Raw genomic sequence first — 17266 nt, 5'->3', positions numbered from 1 at the left:
TTTGCAAAGTTATAAAATTATTAGTTTCTGTTATTTATAAATCCAATAGTTCCCTTGAATGTGGAATTCATCAACTTCTAAGATGAATTTTAAAATACCCAGCACCCCTAAACCCTTCTTCCTTCACACTTGGATTAATTTAAATATTGCTTCATCAAGAAAATAGCATCTATAAGGTATAAATGTCCACAAATTGATTGCCTTTTATTTTTACCTGCATCTTTTCCCACCAAACTTGATCTTTGAGACTTTTGTCTCAAAGTGAGAAAGAAGTGGCTTTACTGCTTTGCATGTCAAATAAGCTTCTTTATAAGACCCAACCTTTCCTGAGATTTCAGTTAATATTTATATATCCAATATCAACCTCTCTGCTAAATTCCTTCTCTAAACTACCATGACTTAAATGATGTCCTTTCAAAACATAATATTAACTTGACATTGTTATCATTTCTTTTTTCTTTGAAATTTGGAATGAATTGTGAACATTCTTTGATTCAGCCATAAGATAAAATACTTTTCTCTGTTTTCATTATTCATAATAAACATTGTTGTCTGCTAAGTGCACACGTGTGTACGTGCACACACACACACACATACACACCCCTCACTCATGTCACTGTCCAGCATAGTTCAACACTATTCTTGACAGTAATTTGCAGACCTTTAAAGAAGGAGACCACTACTACTCCTGCTGCCCTCCTGCCCCCACCTTGCCTAGTTCACAAGACAGGAGGAAAGATAGAAAGAAACAAAAGTAAGATAAATAGCCAGACAAACTGGGCACCACCACCTGACCCTAGGAGTTAAAAAAAAGTAATAATATTAACATCAACCCCTGACTTAAACTACTTGTGTTATCTGTAAATCCCAGACAGTGTATGAAAAAAAAAAAAATCATTGTAAAACTTTTTATTCTGTTAGCTGATGCATGTAGGCCCCAGTCACATTTCCCATGCTTGCTCGATTTATCATGACCCTTTCACGTGGACCCCTAAAAGTTGTAAGCCTTTAAAAAGGCCAAGCATTTCTTTTTCAGGGAGCTCGGCTCTTAAGATGTGAGTCTGCTGACATTCCCAGCTGTATAAAAAACCTCTTCCTTCTTTAATCCAGTGTCTGAGGAGTTTTGTCTGTGGCTTGTTCTGCTACACCTTGACTCCTTCCATTTTGGAAAACAAACATGGAGAAAGAGATTCATACTGGATTTGAAAGTGAAGTTCCCCATTTACATGCAAATAATTCATTGATAAGGGTGGAATTTCAATAGCAAAACTCACAATTATTTTTGCATGAACCTAATGGTTCAGGAAAATATGAGATAAAGGAAAGAAGCACAAGAGACTTAGTGGTCATCACCATAAGGTGTAAGGTTCACACTGCCAAATCCACTAATCTCTGCATTCAAACCCGGGCTCCACTATTTACTAGCTGTGTGATCTTGAGTAAATTACTTATCACTGTAATTCTGTGTCATTATCCACAATGTAGGTATAGTAATAGCACTTATCTCAAAGGATTATCCTACAGATTAGATGGATTACTACATATAGGGTGCTTAAAAAGCACTGAGCATACAGTATACAATCTCCAAATAATAGATTTTGTTTCTATTTTATTGTTTTTATATCTAAGAACTGGCAATTAAAATCCGTTAACAGTGCCTGACAAAGAGTATTTGCTCAATAAATGTATATCAAATGTATAAATAACAAATATAAAATATCATGTTATATACATACAAATATAAATATATTGAATATACATATGCACATATATTTTTATGTAATGCTTGTGCAAGTCCCATAAGATGGAAATTTTTTCTGGATTTTAATAGAAGATAAGAAAGAAGGGGAGCACCCAAGACGGCTGAATAGGGACAGTTCCAGCCTCCAGCTAACAGCATGAGCAACACAGAAGACAGGTGATTTCTGCATTTTCAACTAAGGTACCAAGTTCATCCCACTGGGCATGTCAGTCAGTGCTGGTCAGTGGGTGCAGCCCAACCAGCAAGAGCTGAAGCAGGGTGAGGCATCACCTCACCTGGGACGTGCAAGGGGTAAGGGAATTCCTTTTCCTAGCCAACGAAACTCTGACACACAACACCTGGAAAATCAGGTAACTCCCACCCTAATACTGCACTTTACCAAGGGTCTTAGTAAATGGCACACAAGGAGATTACACCCCATGCCTGTCCCAGAGGGTCCCACACCCAGAGAGCCTCCCTCATTGCTAGCACAGCAGTCTGAGATCTAACTGCAAGGCAGCAGTGAGGCTGGGGGAGGGGTGCCCACCAATGCTGAGGCTTAAGTAGGTAAACAAAGCAGCTGGGAAGCTTGAACGGGGTGGAGCCCGACACAGCTCAAGGAGGCCTGCCTGCCTCTGTAGACTCCACCTCTGTGGACAAGGCATAACTAAACAAAAAGCAGCAGAATCCTTTGCAGAAGTAAATGTCCCTATCTGACAACTTTGAAGAGAACTGTGGTACTTCCAGCACGGAAGTTGATATCTGAGAACAAAGAGACTGCCTGCTCAAGTGGGTCCCTGACCCCTGAGTAGCCTAACTGGGAGACATCCCACACTATGTGCAGACTGACACCTCACACTTCACACGGCTGGGAACACCTCTGAGACAAAGCTTCCAGAGCAAGAATCAGACAGCAACACTTGCTGTTCAGCAATATTCTATCTTCTGCAGCCTCTGCTGCAGATACCCAGGCAAACAGGGTCTGGAGAGGACCTCAACTAAACTCCAACAGACCTGCAGCTGAGGGTCCTGACAGTTAGTAGGAAAACTAACTAACATAAAGGACACCCACACCAAAACCCCAACAGTATGTCACATCATCAAAGACCAAAGGCAGATAAAACAACAAAGATGGAGGAAAAGCAGTGCAGAAAAGCTGGAAATTAAAAAAATCAGAGCTCATCTCCCCCTTAAAAGGAACACAGCTCATCCCCAGCAATAGAACAAAGCTGAAAGGAGAATGACTTTGATGATTTGAGAGAAGATGGCTTCAGTCGATCAAACTTCTCAAAGCTAAAGGAGGAACTAGGTACCCAGTGCAAAGAAACTAAAAATCTTGAAAAAAGAATGCAAGAATGGATAACTAGAATCACCAATGCAGAGAAGTCCATAAACGAATTGATAGAGATGAAGACCATGACATGAGAACTACCTGACAAATGCACAAGCTTCAGTACTCACTCAATCAATGGAAGAAAGAGTATCAGTGATTGATGATCAAATGAATGAAATGAAGTGAGAAGAGAAGTTTAGAGAAAAAAGAGTAAAAAGAATTGAACAAAGCATCCAAGATATACGAGATTATGTGAAAAGACCAAATCTACGTATGATTGGTGTGCCTGAAAGTGATGAGGAGAACGGAATCAAGCTGGAAAACACTCTGCAGGATATCATCCAGGAGAACTTCCCCAACCTAGCAAGGCAGGCCAACATTCAAATTCAGGAAATACAGAGGACACCACAAAGACACTCCTCGAGAAGAGAAACTCCAAGACGCATAATTGTCAGATTCACCAAAGTTGAAATGAGGGAAAAAATGTTAAGGGCAGCCAGAGAGAAAGGTCGGGTTACCCACAAAGGGAAGCCCATCAGACTAACAGCAGATCTCTCAGTGAAACTCTCCAAGCCAGAAGAGAGTGGGGGCCCGTTTCAACATTCTTAACAAAAAAATTTTCAAACCAGAATTCCATATCCAGCCAAATTAAGTTTCATAAGTGAAGGGGAAATAAAATGCTTTACAGACAAGCAAATGTTGAGAGATTTTGTCACCACCAGGCCTGCCCTACAAGAGATCCTGAAGGAAGCACTAAACATGGAAAGGAACAACCAGTACCATCCATTGCAAAACCATGCCAAAATGTAAAGACCATCGATGCTAGGAAGAAATTGCATCAACTAACGAGCAAAATAACCAGCTAATATCATAATGACAGGATCCAGTTCACACATAACAATATTAACCTTAAATGTAAATGGACTAAATGGTCCAATTAAAAGACAAAGACTGGCAAACTGGATAAAGAGTAAAGACCCATCAGTTTGCTGTATTCAGGAGAGCCATCTCACATGCAGAGACACACATAGGCTCAAAATAAAGGGATGCAGGAAGATCTACCAAGCAAATGGAAAAAAAAAAAAAAAAGGCAGGGGTTGCAATCGTAGTCTCTGATAAAACAGGCTTTAAACCATCAAAGATCAAAAGACACAAAGAAGGCCATTACATAATGGTAAAGAGATCATTAATCAGGAGGAGCTAAATATCCGAAATATATATGCACCCAAAACAGGAGCATGCAGATTCATAAAGCAAGTCCTTAGAGACTTACAAAGAGACTTAGACTCCCATACAATAATAATGGGAGACTTTATCACCCCACTGTCAACATTAGACAGATCAAAGAGACAGAAAGTTAACAAGGATATCCAGGAATTGAACTCAACTCTGCACCGAGAGGACCTAATAGACATCTACAGAACTCTCCACCCCAAATCAACAGACTATACATTCTTCTCAGCATCTCATCACACTTATTCCAAAATTGACCACATAGTTGGAAGTAAAACACTCCTCAGCAAATGTACAAGAACAGAAATTATAACAAACTGTCTCTCAGACAACAGTGCAATCAAACTAGAACTCAGGACTAAGAAACACAATCAAAACCGTTCCACTTCATGGAAACTGAACAGCCTGTTCCTGAATGACTACTGGGTACATGACGAAATGAAGGCAGAAATAAAGATGTTCTTTGAAACTAATGAGAACAAAGATACAATGTACCAGAATCTCTGGGACACATTTAAAGCAGTGTGTAGAGGGAAATTTATAGCACTAAATGCCCATGAGAGAAAGCAGGAAAGATCTAAAATTGACACTCTAACATCGCAATTAAAAGAACTAGAAAAGCAAGAGCAATCACATTCTAAGGCTAGCAGAAGTCAAGAAGTAACTAAGATCAGTGCAGAACTGAAGGAGATAGAGACACAAAAAACCCTCCAAAAAATCAATGAATCCAGGAGTTGGTTTTTTGAAAAGAACAAAATTGATGGACTGCTAGCAAGACTAATAAAGAGAAAAGAGAGAAGAATCAAATAGATGCAATAAAAAATGATAAAGGGGATATCACCACCGACCCACAGAAATACAAACTACCATCAGAGAATATTATAAACACCTCTATGCAAATAAACTAGAAAACCTGGAAGAAATGGATAATTTCCTGGACACCAACACTCTCCCAATACTAAACCAAGAAGAAGCTGAATCCCCGAATAGACCAATAGTAGGCTCTGAAATTGAGCCAATAATTAATAGCCTACCAACCAAAAAAGTCCAGGACCAGATGGATTCACAGCCGAATTATACCAGAAGTACAAGGAGGAGCTGCTACCATTCCTTCTGAAATTATCCCAATCAACAGAAAAAGAGGGAAGCCTCCCTAACTCATTTTATGGGGCCAACATCATCCTGATACCAAAGCCTGGCAGAGACACAACCGAAAAGAGAATTTTAGACCAATATCCCTGACAATCATTGATGCAAAAACCCTCAATTAAATACTGGCAAACTGAATCCAGCAGCACATCAAAAAGCTTATCCACCATGATCAAGTGGGCTTCATCCCTGGGATGCAAAGCTGGTTCAACATATGCAAATCAATCAACATAATCCAGCATATAAACAGAACCAAGACAGAAAACACATGATTATCTCAATAGATGCAGAAAAGGCCTTTGACAAAATTCAACAGCCCTTCATGCTAAAAACGCTCAATAAATTCGGTATTGATGGAATATATCCCAAAATAATAAAAGCTATTTATGACAAACCCACAGCCAGTATCATACTGAATGAGCAAAAACTGGAAGCATTCCCTTTGAAAACTGGCACAAGATAGGGATTGCCTCTCTCACCACTCCTATTCAACATAGTGTTGGAAGTTCTGGCTAGGGCAATCATGCAAGAGAAAAAAATAAAGGGTATTCAGTTAGGAAAAGAAGAAGTCAAATTGTCCCTGTTTGCAGGTTACATGACTATATATTTAGAAAACCCCTTTGTCTCAGCCCAAAATCTCCTTAAGCTGTTAAGCAACTTCAGCAAAGTCACAGGATACAAAATTAATGTGCAAAAATCACAAGCATTCTTATACACCAATAACAGACAAACAGAGAGTCAAACCATGAATGAACTCCCACTCACAGTTGTTTCAAAGAGAATAAAATACCTAGGAATCCAACTTACAAGGGATGTGAAGGACTTTTTCAAGGAGAACTACAAACCACTGCTCAGTGAAATAAAAGAAGACACAAACAAATGGAAGAACATGCCATGCTCATGCATAGGAAGAATCAATATTGTGAAAATGGCCATACTGCCTAAGGTAATTTTTAGATTCAATGCCATCCCCATTAAGCTACCAATGACTTTCTTCACAGAATTGGAAAAAACTACTTTAAAATTCACACGGAATCAAAAAAGAGTCTGCATTGCCATGACAATCTTAAGCCAAAAGAACAAAGCTGGAGGCATCATGCTACCTGACTTCAAACTATACTACAAGGCTACAGTAACCAAAACAGCATGATACTGGTACCAAAACAGAGATATAGACCAATGGAACAGAACAGAGCCCTCAGAAATAATACCACAGTTCTACAGCCATCTGATCTTTGACAAACCTGACAATAACAAGAAATGGGTAAAGGATTCCCTATTTAATAAATGGTGCTGGGAAAATTGGCTAACCATAAGTAGAAAGCTGAAACTGGATCTTTTCCTCACTCCTTAAATGAAAGTTAATTCAGGATGGATTAGAGTCTTAAGTGTTAGACCTAAAACCATAAAATCCCTAGAAGAAACCCTAGGTAATACCATTCAGGACATAGGCATGGGCAAGGACTTCATGTCTAAAACACCAAAAGCAACTGCCACTGAAGCCAAAATTGACAAATGGGATCTAATTAAACTAAAGAGCTTCTGCACAGCAAAAGAAACTACCATCAGAGTGAACAGGCAACCTACAGAATGGGAGAAAATTTTTGCAATCTACTCATCTGACAAACGGCTAATATCCAAAACCTACAAAGAACTCAACCGAATTTACAAGAAAAAAACAAACAACCCCATCAAAAAGTGGGCAAAGGATATGAACAGACACTTCTCAAAAGAAGACATTTATACAGCCAACAGACACATGAAAAAACTCTCATCATTACTCGCCATCAGAGAAATGCAAATCAAAACCACAATGAGATACCATCTCACACCAGTTAGAATGGCAGTCATTAAAAAGTCAGTAAGCATCAGGTGCTGGAGAGGATGTGGAGATATAGGAAGACTTTTACACTGTTGGTGGACTGTAAACTAGTTCAACCATTGTGGAAAAGAGTGTGGCGATCCCTCAAGGATCTAGAATTAAAAATATCATTTGACCCAGCCATCCCATTACTGGGTATATTACCAAAGGATTATAAATCATGCTGCTACAAAGACACATGCACATGTATGTTTATTGTGGCACTATTCACAATAGTAAAGGCTTGGAATCAACTCAAATGTCCATCAGTGACAGACTGGATTAAGAAAATGTGGTGCATATACACCATGGAATACTATGCAGCCATCAAAAAGGATGAGTTCATGTTCTTTGTAGGGACATGGATGCAGCTGGAAACCATCATTCTCAGCAAACTATCACAAGAACAGGAAACCAAACACCGCATGTTCTCACTCACAGGTGGGAATTGAACAATGAGATCACTTGGACACAGGAAGGGGAACATCACACACTGGGGCCTATTGTGAGGATGGAGGAGGGATAGCATTAGGAAATATACCTAATATACCTAATGTAAATGATGAGTTAATGGGTGCAGCACACCAACATGGCACCTGTATACATATGTAACAAACCTGCATGTTGTTCACATGTACCCTAGCACTTAAAGTATAATAGAAAAATAAATAAATAAAAATAAAAATAAGGAGATAAGAAAGAAGAAAGATAGAAGAAAGGAGGGTTACGAGAGGCCATGTAATCTGCATAAAGTCATACAGCTAATCACAACTTCATTCCAGGTCTGTCTATCTTTCTGTGCCATCCCTCTGCACCACTTCCCACTGCCTAGAAGTAGGTAAGCCATTTATTCATACCACCACAATAGTGCTAATAGCAATTAACGGCAAGTGTTAGCAACATAGACCAAAGTGCATCTCCACTTTCAAGTAGATGGACTGGACATTCATTGGGTACATGACAGTTCTAGGATTAACTCTAAGAGGGGAGAAGTGCACTGTATTAAGGACCATGTTCAAATAAGCCCAATGATCCCAGGCTGGGTTACCATCTTGATAGGGAGATTGGCAAGAACAATTTGGAGAATCTCTTTGATGGCCAAATGGTCTGAACTTTTGAGGAGCGCCTTTATGTAAGTGAATGAAGCTAAGGAGAACATATGTATCTTTAGTTGAAACTCTTGAGTTAACTTGTGAGAATAAGAGGATTTCAACTTACAGAGCATGCTAGGTTCGTAGACTGAGTCACATAGAAAAACAACTGATTCTTAGTGAGATTAATTTTTAAAACAAGTGTTTGTCTAGTTTCTATAGTTGTCAAGCACTATTGACAACTACATATATGTAGTAACCGGTGATATACCAGTTAACAAAGCAAATAAGAAATTTCTGCACTTACGGCATGTACAAGCAATCAAACAGAGACAGACGACAAGTGAAAATTTAAGTAAAATAAAGGATATGTCAGTTGTTAATAAGGGCTACAAAGAAAGGTAACTTAGGGAAGGGCCAGAGAGGTAGGTTGAGGCTTATAATGTAAAATATGGTTGTCTGGGCATTGAGTACTAAGGAGAAATGAAAGGAAATAATGATACCATCATAAGCAAAGACCAGTTCATAAAAGGTTTTGTATGCCATGCAATAAACTTGGGCTTTTTGCTACTGAGAGTCACCAGAAGTTTTCCCAAAGCTGGGGAGTGCATAGTCTGGTTTGTATTTCAGAAAAGGCATGCTGACAGCAGTGGTGAATAGACGGCATGGAGCCCAGAGAAACGGCACTTTCCATATCCAGGTGAAGCAATAATGAGGGCACAAACTAAGCCACTAGAAGTGGAAAAGGAGAGAAAGGAAGATAACAAAATGATTTATGAGGTATGGTCAACTAATTTTTAAACAATTGGATATAGTTGGTATGGGGAGAGTCACAGATGACTCTAAGGTTTCCAGCTTTGTCATTTGCTAAGATTTAGAGCACTGGGAAAGAATAAAGTTTGGGAACAAAGATATGTAGATGGGGATGTCAAGTAAGCAGTAGGACAAATGGGCTCAAAGCTCACAAAGCTACATCTCCCCTAGATATAGATATAGAATTCATTATGGACAGGTAGAATAAAAAACATGCCAGAGGATGAGATCATTGAAGGTTGCAATTAGACTTCTTTCCTTACCATCATATCAAAAGTCACATAGACCTAATCTAGCATTTCTTACTCTTTCCAACATATTGCATACTTTTGTTGTATTCCTGGAAATAATTATTTAAAAATCCTACTTAATCCTTTTCCACCTCATTGCTTCTTCAGTCGGTTAATTATACTTTAAAGGGGAAAAATGTACATCACAGCTGTAGTAAACTACGTCCCAATTTTAAAAAGTGACCTTGTTTATTTTCATGTAAGATAAGAGATTTAAACTTAGAGAAGTCTCTAGCAACTTCTAAATGAGAAATAATGACCAATCATATCCTGGTAAGTAGAATGTTAAAAGACATTAGAGCCACTGAGAAACTAATCACTACTTTTCCTAAGTGGATATCTCTTTTATTGTCTGTCTAGGATCTGTTCCCTCTTCTGGTCACAATATGCCTGTTTTGCTTAAGAAAACAAAACAAACAAACAAACAAACAAAAACCTTTCCCCATTGCTAAAGCTTTAGTAAGACTATAAATCAAAAAGTTTACTTTTATCACAGCCACTGCATAAGTAAAAGACCCTACAGTGAATCTGGTTCGGAAAGCATAACCATTAAATATTGATAGAACTCAATCATTTCAGTGAAGTATATCTCTGATTTCTATCCTTTCAAAATGTTTCAGTTTCTTTTCTTTTAGTTTGTCAGTTTCCTAAAACAAAATCACAACCATGGGATGCCATGGTAAATCTGTTATGTTTTTCAATTGTAAGCATCAGAAATCACAACTGACTCATTGAGCCAATAAACAAATGAAAATCAACCAAACAAACAAAGACAGAGGTCAAGAAATGATTATGTAACTTCCCTGAAAATCTTATAGTCCCAGAGCTAGTTAACTGCAAATTAAGAATTAAAACTCAGACTTCCATTTCCCAGAATATTGCTCTATTCTGACTATACTCTTCACTTTCCTATGTGCTCTATAGATCACAAGATACATAAATCACAATATACAGCATGTTTCTTTCATTTACATGAAAAATAAAAAGCTCTACCATTTCAATTTATGACAAGTAGCTTTAAACAAGGACTGAAAGAGTAATAAACAAATACTTAACCTAAAAATAATGATGGTTTTAAAACAATATTTTAAATACTGGGTGGTGATATATAGGATCATGAAAAGGAGAGGCTTTCCAAAACATATGGCTGGCTCACAACCTGTATCTGTTTCCCCTGATATTTATGTAGGAGTGGTATGTTTATCATTAGAAACAAGTTATTTAAGTATTCTTTCTTTTAATTTGCCGGTAGACAACCTAGATTAAAGGAAAAGAAGTAAAAGCTAACTTCACCTATGTGATCTGTATATCTTGGAATTATCTTGTCCTTAATTGCTTTCAGGAAGATACTACACAAGAGAGTGTTCCTTTTTGGAGGGGGAGGGGGACGGAGTCTCGCACTGTCGCCAGAGCTGGAGTGTAGAGGCGCGATCTGGGCTCACTGCAACCTCCGCCCCTCCCAAGTTCAAGCAATTCTACTTGCCTCAGCCTCCCAAGTAGCTAGGATTACAGGCAACCGCCACCAGGTATGGCTAATTTTTTTTTGTATTTTTAGTAGAGACGGAGTTTCACTATGTTGGCCGAGCTGGTCTTGAATTTCTGACCTCGTGATCCATCCACCTCAGCCTCCCAAAGTGCTAGGATTACAGGGGTGAGCCACCACACCTGGAGGGAGAGTGTTTTCTTAAAGGAGTTTGGAGACTTCCTACAATCAAAGGAAAATATGAGCATCCAAACATGATATGTAGAAAACTACTAACATCTCTGCTACTCAACTACTACCTCCTTCATATCCATTGCCAATATACAATGGATGCACACATACCTATGCAAAACCATCTTTCCTTTAATATCTAGATTTTATTTCTATGCAGAATGTCTGAGGTGGTGGCACTCTTTTCTTATACTTAGCTATTATCCTGTTGGAAACCCCTATTGCTTATACTAATGCAGAGATGCTAAAGATGATTAAGTTTAGAGCCTTACTAAAGGATTACGGAGTAAATAATGACAATGGTTACTCCTAAGGTGGGGATAACACAAACTCCCCGCTGGCTTGTTGTGGAAGGCAAGAATGTGCTTGTCTTTAAACTTCCTGATGAGCCTGTAGTGATTTGAAGATTCCAGATTTCAATAATCCCTCCTCGGATGTTTATAAATATACCCTTGTTATTAAAGAGGTGGTTCGCTAAAGAATATTTTATTAAGACTTTTTTGAAAACGTTACTTTTCCTCCAACTCTTATATTGTTAAAAAAGAGACCTCTGTTTATTTCACTTGTCAAAGTGTATGTAACTTCTGTTACTAAAATGTCTTGCTCAGGATTCTGAGAGTTAAGCTGACTACAGACTAAACTTCATCTTATGGTTATTTAATTTTTTAGATAACCTTCAAAGCACTGAGCAAAAACCGGAAACTTTTGTGTGAGCCTAGGCAGACTGCTATAGATACATCCTGTAGTGCCAAAGTATATGGAAGTCAAATGCATTATAGCTACTTATTGCATTTTTGTTGAATTCCATTTCTTGAGATAATACATCTCATAAACCTTTATAGACACAAAAAAATGTTTGGACTGCATACAAACCCACAGCCCTCACTGGGCTATGCCCTCAAATCATCTGGTACTGTTTCTGTATGTAAATACCATGTTTCCCGGAAGGGATTGGTGGTCAAAAGGTTTTGTCCCTTAGATTGTATTTGTAGTTAAAATTGTTATTTAACATGCTAGTTTCCTTATTCTCAAGTTACTGATTCACAAAAGTAATGAAATAAATATTACTATCCTCTGGAAAAAAGATGCAGTATTACAGGAGATCAAGGGAAACTCCCTCCTGGGACTTTGCCTAGCATTTGTGTTACGCCTTAGCAGTAAGTGAGATGCTAACTAAATCTCACAGACATATTAAAGATTACAATGCTCATTTCTAGTTAGCCTTGTATCGGTTAAATTGTGACAATATTGAGGTACAGAGTCTTGCATGGATTAAATTATAATTTGGTTGTATTTGAGGAAATTGGAATGCTCTGTGGATCAATCTGGCTTAACATATTTGGTTTATTGAACAAGTTAAGTGAAGTATAATGGGATATGTGATTTCACATTAGAAACTTAACTTTCCTATGGAAAAAGGGAATTTTAAAAATTGAAAATATGTGCTAATATGTTTACCATGATTCAGTCAAAGGAATTCTGGGACTCACATGGCAGAAAGAGACATGAGGGACTCTAAACCCCAATGAATCCACTTATTTACTTTTTTTTTTTTTTTTTTTTTTTTTGAGAGAGAGAGACTCTGTCATCCAGGTGGGAGTGCAGTGGTGCAGTTATGCTCACTGCAGCCTTGAAATCCTGGCCTCAAGCAATCCTTCTCCCTCAGCCTCCCCAGTGGCTAGGAATACAAATGTGAGCCACCATGCCCAGATAATTTTTTATTTTTATTTTTCCTGTAAAGATGAGATCTTGCTATGGTGGCCAGGCTGGTCATGAATTCCTGGCCTCAAGTGATTCTCCTGCCTTGGCCTCCCAAAGCACTGGGGCTACTTACTTTGTCCAAAGGAAAGAATGAGCCACATATGTCTGAAGTAATTTGGCTAAAGTATTGCCAAAAAAGCCAGAGATTACTCAGTATCTTGTCACCCATATTATTTCTACCAGCCCAAAACATATCTGTACAATTGACTGTAAAAGTAAAAGTAACAAAAAAGAAGCTAACTCAAGTAGTTTCAGTTGCTTTTTTCCCCAGTTAATTTATTAAAATTTAATTTAATAATCTACTTAGGCATTTAGATTAATTACAGCTCTGGGAATATAACCAATACTTCAGAATGAGACATTTGATCATAATTCAAGATTTAGGAAACGCAGTTAAGAGAAATATCCTAACAATTGAGGAAGGGGTGTCTGAACACAGCAAGTCATCAATCATCTCTGTTTGTCAGTCCCTGGGGAACAAGTCTATTCATTTCTCACTCTGGGTAGAACATTCACCAGATGTTAAGGAATGTGGAAAATTGGCATGGAAAACTGCTAATTGTCCCTGTTTCTCAGTAATCAGCAAACAAATTTCAGGAGAAAGGATGATCAGATGGAAACTTAATGGTCTTTCCCTGGAGTAATACTAGTCCCTTATGAGGCAGCAAATGAGGATTGTTTTATGAAATAACCCTTATAACTCAAGGCTGACTTTCTACAAAATGTCTAAGATTTACTTTAGAGAAGCATTTTATATTTTCTCTCCTATTCCTTTATCTTTTTTATTCCCTTTTCCTGCATTTTTTTCTTTCTGTATTCAACACATATATCTTTGTATCTTTCTTTGTAAGAAGGGAGAATAATTTCTTAGGGAAAATAAAATAATTACCTCTACTTTATAAGTTTTCTTCCTATTTCTTTCAACTTCTTAGTTCTAAATGATACTGAAGAAAAAATAAGCTTAGAGTTTATTTTAAAAAAATACAATACCTAGAAAAAAAGCTATGACTCCCCATCCAAATTTAACCACCCTTCACATCTTGTCATTTTAGATCACTTTATCTTTTGTATTCACTCTCTCATTTCCATGGGTATTGCACATACTGATTATAAAGAATCAAACAATAGAGTATGTACAAAGGCAAACACTAAGAACTCACCCCAAAACAACCACTGAGAAATTATCCTCATTACCATTAGGTGACTGTCATTCTAACTTATTTGAATAAATAGAGATAACACAATGAAAATGTACAAGGGAGACTGGTTGGATTAATTGATAAGTAGATGGAAAGAAGATAGATGCTAGTAATATTTTTATAAAAATAAATCAGAATAAAGAGAGTTTTTTTTAAATTAAAAACACTCCAAATATTTCATTTATATTTATTAATTTAATAATGAAAAAACAAAACTAAAAAATTTGAACCTTGAGTTATTCTTTACTATGCAAAATATTGTTTCCTAAAGTATCTCATGAAGGTGTAAATGAAAAAAAAAAAAAAACAGAGCATGTATACTTTCGACTAGTTTGAACTATGTGTTTCTATTTCTACTGACCTCTTACTTTGACGGGTAGAGGATTTTAGCATTCTCCCCTGTCTTCTTGTCTTCCTTCCCTCAAGCACCTCAAACATTTGTATTTGCTATACTATCATATTAATATATCTCAGGTTTATATTATATCACGAGCATTATTTTCTGTTATATATCCGTTATTACCATTTTGCTCAGTATAAGTCCTGTGTTTCAATGGTTTCAATATTTTCAACTAGTCTTTATTAGACTACATGGCCTTAGTTTTGTTGCTTGTTTGTTTATAATCCTGAGATGTTATTATTAGTCCTATTCTAGGGATCCTATCTCACTAAGGTTGTCAGGTCTAGCAAGGAAAAATGCAGCATACACAGTTAAATTGGAACTTCAGATAAGCACTAATTTTATTTTAGTATAAGTATGTCCCATACAATATTTGAGATATACTAAAATAATATTCATTGTTTATCTGAAATTCAGATTTTTCTGGATGTCTTGTATTTTTATTTGCAACAAGATGTTTAGTTAACTTCAAATTTCAGATAAACAGTGTGTAATCCTTATTATTAATAAGTATTTAGTCTGGCAACTTTTACTCCATTGAGTTTGGAGTGAAAGTAGGGAGGAAGGATAGGCCATTGGTGGGAGAAATGGCATTAAAGTATGGATTATTTCCTCAGTTTGAGGTATCACTAGCGTTTCAATTCCGAAGGCCTATTAGTCTTTTTTTCCCTTGCATTTCTCCTATTAGAGATCTCCACTATGCTTCTTCAGAAGTAGAGGGGAAGAAGGATCAATACTATTTTGCACTAGGTTTCGGGATATTAGTGGAGATTCTCCTCACACTAAGAGGGTTTGTGGACTTGAGGATCGAATGAGGAACAACACCAGACTGTGCTTTTCTATTCTGTTTGGAAATGTATGTTTTATTCTTTACCAACAGTTTTGCTTTACTTTTCATTGTTTGTTTGCTGCCATTTAAAATTAATGTATGCTATTGACCCTATGGAGATAGTATTAGTAAATTTATTGAGTTGGTTCTTTGTTTCCGCCTTTTCCATTTGCTAATGTTTTTTAAGTTTTGGGAGGGCAAGTTGAGTCTATGAAGAAGTTGTAATCTGCTTTCTTAACCCAGAAAAACTATCTTTAGAATTTCCATTGAATCTATACAACCTGAAATTATTTCAGATAAAATCTTGTAGAAACAAACACAAGTTTTCAACACTTGGGTTGTAGTACAGAGTGCCTGCAACTTGGGCCCTTGAATCAAACTGAATTCAAAGCCCAGTTCTACCTTCCCTGTCTGAAAACCTGAGCATAGCACTACCGCATGATGCTTCACTTTCCCAGTTGGCAATAAGGCATAAGAGCAGACCTTTTTACAAGACATTTTCTGAAAATAAGATGAAATAAGGCATGTTTCTTAGAGAGTCTGGCATGTACAAAATGCTCATTAAACATTGACCACTTTTTTTTTTTTTCTTTTCTTTTCTTTTTTTTTTTTTTTTTTTTTTTTGAGATGGAGTCTTACTCTGTAGCCCAGGCTGGAGTGCAGTGGCGTGATTTCAGCTCACTACAACTTCCACCTTCCAGGTTCAAGCGATTCTCCTGCCTCAGCCTCCCTAGTAGCTGGGACTACAGGCACTCGCCACCATGCCCAGCTAATTTTTTGTATTTTTAGTACAGATGGGGATTCACTCTGTTAGCCAGCATGGTCTCAATCTCCTGACCTCCTGATCTACCCGCCTCAGCCTCCCAAAGTGCTGGGATTACAGGCATGAGCCATTGCACCCCACCAATGACTATTATTATTTCAACCAGTAAAGAATATCCTACTTTTAGAATTGCAAGATGTTAAAACTGGAAGAATCCTTCACACATACTAAAAACTTTTTAAATGCAAAATCTACTGTAACGAAAAAAACTCTTATTAGTTTATACTTTTAGGAAAATTTTAAATACTTGAAATATATTTTTTTTTTTTTTTTTTGAGACAGAGTCTTGCTCTGTCGCCCAGGCTGGAGTGCAGTGGCCAGGTCTCAGCTCACTGCAAGCTCCGCCTCCCGAGTTTACGCCATTCTCCTGCCTCAGCCTCCCGAGTAGCTGGGACTACAGGCGCCCACCACCACTCCCAGCTAGTTTTTTTGTATTTTTTAGTAGAGACAGGGTTTCACCGTGTTAGCCAGGATGGTCTCGATTTCCTGACCTCGTGATCCGCCCGTCTCAGCCTCCCAAAGTAAATACTTGAAATACATTTTAAGTCATTTAGAAATTTTTTGGTTATCTTCAAATTAGTTCAAATCCATGATTAAAATTCCAAAAGGAAAAATTTAATCTTCATTAAAAGCAACAAAGCTTACAAAGGAAAAACAGCTCTTTTGAAGGAAAATGGAAAATGGTTTCAAGTATCTTCTAAAATTTTTAATATAAAGTTTGTACAAATTACATGCATTTACAGGAGGCTAAAAAACATATGTCTGGACAACTGATGGCCACTTGAATAGACTTTAGTGTTCTGTACTGTAAATATGAAGCCTTTCTATATGATTTCACAATTATGATACTTTTTAAATTACATTTTTGATAAGTAGCCAGCTTTTTTAAGAGCTTTATTTATAAGATAAACATTTTCTAAAAGACTTTGAGTTAGTAATGGCAGCAATTACAACACTTTTCGTCAAAATTTTTCTTTTAGGGAATATGCAAATTATCCTTTATTGGACAAACATTTCTGGAAGGTATGG

The sequence above is a fragment of the Macaca thibetana genome, chromosome 6 (assembly GCF_024542745.1).
Source record: "Macaca thibetana thibetana isolate TM-01 chromosome 6, ASM2454274v1, whole genome shotgun sequence".
NCBI lineage: Eukaryota > Metazoa > Chordata > Mammalia > Primates > Cercopithecidae > Macaca > Macaca thibetana.
The sequence above is the reverse complement of the archived record's forward strand: the minus strand, read 5'-3'. Positions refer to the sequence as shown.